At 35.5% G+C, this 4,416-nt stretch overlaps 1 pseudogene; it reads left to right on the plus strand.

The window, feature by feature from the left end:
- The first annotated feature begins 980 nt into the window (after positions 1-980).
- Positions 981-1,766, plus strand: LOC114030148 (annotated as a pseudogene).
- Positions 1,767-4,416: the final 2,650 nt, after the last annotated feature.

Genomic DNA, 4,416 nt, shown 5'->3' on the forward strand with positions numbered 1-4,416 from the left:
TTGGAATGGTTTGCCATTTCTTTCCCCAGATCATTTTATAGATAAGAAAACTGAGGCAAACAGGGTTAAGTGACTTGCTCAGGGTCACATAGCTAGTAAGTATCTGAGACTGGATTTGAACTCACAAAGATGAGTCTTTCTGACTTAAGGCCCAGCATTCAATCCACTGTACCATCTAATTGCCTTTGGTAAATAGTAGATACTTAATAAATGCTATTGATTGACTTCTTTTCCAAATTAGTTTTCAAGAACCCTAAGCACAACAAAGTTTAGTCATTTTAGGGGCCTAGATATATATTTTCAATAGGGACAAGCCATAAAGGCATTTGAAACCCATTTATTACATTTTTACATCAATGTTACAACATAATTGTTTTCCTACATCCCTTCCTAAACACACATTAATGAGACACTGGTCCATTCTCTTGCCAGTACATGTGTTTCTAGCAGTGGCTAAAGACTTATCCTTGAATTTGCCTATCTTGTCTTCATTCTACTAGATGATTAATTATTCTACATTTTTACTATGTATTCTACAGGAAATAATTCCTCAAACAATAATGCCAGCAACTTAATTAAACTAATGGAACTTGAGAGATGATAGGATTTAGAGATGAAATTGAGACTAGAGATCATCTAGTTCAAGCCTCTCATTTATAGAAGACTAGACTGAGACCCAGAAGTGGAGTGATTTATTTAGGTGTTACAGTAGCTACAGAACTGGGTCAGAAGTCATGAAGACCTGAGTTTAAATCAGACTTAAGACTCTTGCTGACTGTGTAACCCTGGGCAAGTTATTTAACCTCTCTCTGTTCCAGTTTCCTCAACTGTAAGTTGGGAGTGATAATATCTCCTACCTTAGAGAGTTTTGAAGATAAAATGTAATATTTGTAAAATGCTTAGCACAATCCCAGATACATAGTAGTTATAGTAGGCATTTAATAAATACTTGCTTCCCCTTTTCCCAACTCATTGCAGCTATGGCTCGTGGACCCAAAAAACACCTGAAGTGCGTCACTACCCACAAGCACTGGATGCTGGACAAGCTCACCAGCGTATTTGCTCCCAGACCATCCATAGGCCCCCACAAGCTGAGAGCCTCCCACTCATCATCTTCCTCTGCAACCATCTTAAGTATGCCATGACAGGGGATGAGATTAAGAAGATCTGCATGCAATGGTTTATTAAGATTGATGGCAAGGTCCACACGGACATAACCTATCCTGTTGGCTTCATGGATGTTATCAGCATCAAGAAGACTGGTGAGCATTTCTGTCTGGTTTATGACACCAATGGCCACTTTGCTGCTCATTGCATCACAGCTGAGAAAGCAAAGTATTAAGTTATGCAAAGTGAGGAAAACCTTTGTGGGCACCAAGGTCATTCCTTATCTGGTGACCCATGATGTCTGCACCATCCAATATCTAGATCCGCTCATCAAAGTGAATAATACCATTCAGATTGATCTGAGACTTGCAAGATCACAGATTTCATCAAGTTTGATACTGAGAATCTATGTAGGATTTCTGGCACAGCTAACGGGTCAAAATAATATTATCACCAACAGGGAAAGACATCCAGGCTCCTTTGATGTGGTCCACTAGAAGGATGCCAATGGCAACAGCTTTACCACCAGGCTTTCCAATATTTTTGTTATTGGCAAAGGTAATAAGCCTTGGATTTCTCTGCCCTGAGGCAAGAGCATCTATTTTACTATTGCCAAAGAGAGAGACAAGAGGTTGGCAGCCAAACGGTGCAATGGGTGATTGTCCGCACATTACCATGTGGATTTCTCTGGCCAAATAGACCTCACAAAGTGAAATAAATAAGTAAATAAATAAATAGATAGCTAAGTAGATAAACAAACAAACAAATAAATAAATGTTTCCTTTTGAAGATAGATTTAAACTCAGGTCTACTAAATCCAAATCTATTGTTCTTCATATTATACCATGCTGAAATCATCCCACTGTGAGAAATTTTAATCCCGAATGAATTGATTGTAATAATAATAGCTAACATTTAGATAGTGTTTTAAATTTTGCTAAATGTTTTACAATTTTCTTTTCTCTTTTTGACTTCACAATAACCCTATGTTTAAGGGTCTCTTTTATCTTTATTTTATAGATGAGGAAGGTAAGGCAAACAGAGAGTAATTGACTTGCTCATGGTCACATAGCTGGTAAGTATCTGAGGTTAGATTTGAATTTGGGTCTTCCTGACTTCAAGTCCAGTGTTTTATCAACTCCATTACCTAGCTTTCTAGTAGATACAACCGAATATCTACTTGTAACCAACTATATTGGTGATAAGGATAGTTGATATTTACATAGAACTTTGCAGTTTACAAAACATCTTACACATCTTATCTTGCTAATGAAGGTGATAATTTCTATTTAAAATTAAATGTGATTTCATCACAAGATACTTTCTAAGTTTTAGCTAGGTGAAGCTTTTCATAGCTGGAAAATTATTGGAGTGGGTGGAGTTACACATTTTGGATTTAGTTCTCGATATAGTAAATGTATACCTTCAGTTTTTGTTTTCGTTTTTGTTTTTTACATTTTCAATACTAAGTATTTTATTAAATAGTATTCTACAAGCAAGATGCTATTATAGGTACTGAAAATTGGATCTTGGGATCCATGACAGTGTTTCTATCCTCAAGAAAACTTTAGCTTACCAGAGGAAATCAAATGGAGATATAAGTAACCAATCTTAGACCAGGAGAAGAGATATAGTGATGTGACATACTTTTCTATGGTAGTGAGGTGGGGATGTAAAGAAATGGAATGTCAGATTTGGTAGCTGTGTATGGTTCTTATTGTTATTGCAACAGAGAGGTCTATATTTGGCGGTAAGGAGTATTTCAAAGGATTTAATGCCATGTAAAATTAAAGGCATGAGTAAAATTTATGGGAACATAGATGTAGAGATGAAAGGTACATTACATTTTGACAGCTAAGGAAACGATATGCCAAAGAGGTCATACAGAGGCATCTAAGTGGTATGTTTCTCTGGCAAGATTTGAGCCCAGGTCTATCTGGGCTATCCAAGTCCTATACCCTATGCACTATGCTGTGATTCATAATAAATGAATGAAATGTAGTTATGAAAAACTGTAACACAAATGTGATAGATACATATGAAAAAGCTACAGTTAACATGGTAGAATGGATTCTGGAATGCATAGACCATTTCTGATGGGGCTTTGAAGAATTAAAAGTCTTTAATAAGTAGATAGGATGGAGAATGGTTTCAATAAAGGCATGGAAGTGGGCAATAAAATAGATTTTGCAAACTAATTCTTGCCTATACCCTGGCCCCATCTCCCAACAAAACCTGCTTAGCTCATAGAGTAAGGGAAGAAGTCAATGAGCACTCTATGAGCGCTCTACTTCCTATTATCGTTCACTAATACAACAGAGAGAGAGAGAGACAGAGAGAGAGAGAGAGAGTAATCTAACAGAAAGCTCCTTAGAGATCCAGTGGCTCTTTAATACATACATACATACATACCTATATACATACATACATATATATGTATATATACACACACATTATTATTTGTTTTAGATAAATAAAACTGAATCAAGATAACCTTGTGAAATGGAAAAAAAAAGTTTGTCAATTTCTTTTTATCATAGCTTAGTTTTACAATCTTTCTTGTAATTCCCTCAATATCCCTCTCTTTCACTCTGTCCTCTATGTACAATATCCATGCCTCACAACTTCCCAGTTATTAAAACATGCTGTCATCTACCTATACCTTAAAAACATCTGATAACTAAATGTTGCTTACTTAAATCTCTGTAATGTTACCCCTTCCATAAGTATGTATATTATGAAAAGGGACAGTTCCTTATACCCAGTAGGTACTCAATAAATATTTGTTGAATTGAAATTAAGGAATGATTCAGTAATGATTAGATGAAAGATGATATTTTAGGGATGAGAAGCTTTTTGATGCTCCCAAATCTAACCACAAATATGACCATTTATTTACAAAGTTGTCTTGAGTGTTTGTACTTAATGACCTTTAAGGTCCCTTTGAGTGTTAAAATTGCATCTTATGATTTAAAGTGACTCTATAAGTGACTAATAGTAATGATGATTGGTGCATAGCCTATTCAGGTTTGCAAGTGTTTTACTTTATAATCCTTAAAACACATAAACTTTGTAAAGCATAGAAACTTCACAAACATTAAAGCAAGAAATTTGAATTAATTATCCTCATCAATTAATGATAAACTAGGTAGTCCAATTCTTTTAATTCCCATTGTACAGGTGAGAAAATTCTTAGTTTGAGTGGTTAATCGACTTGCTCATTGTCTCAGGGCTAAAAAGTAGCAGAGATGAGATTTAAACTAAAGCATTCTGATTTCAAAGTCAGTGATCATTCCTCTACATTCCCCT

This window comes from Vombatus ursinus, unplaced genomic scaffold (assembly GCF_900497805.2).
Source record: "Vombatus ursinus unplaced genomic scaffold, bare-nosed wombat genome assembly UNPS02014945.1, whole genome shotgun sequence".
Taxonomy (NCBI): Eukaryota; Metazoa; Chordata; class Mammalia; order Diprotodontia; family Vombatidae; genus Vombatus; species Vombatus ursinus.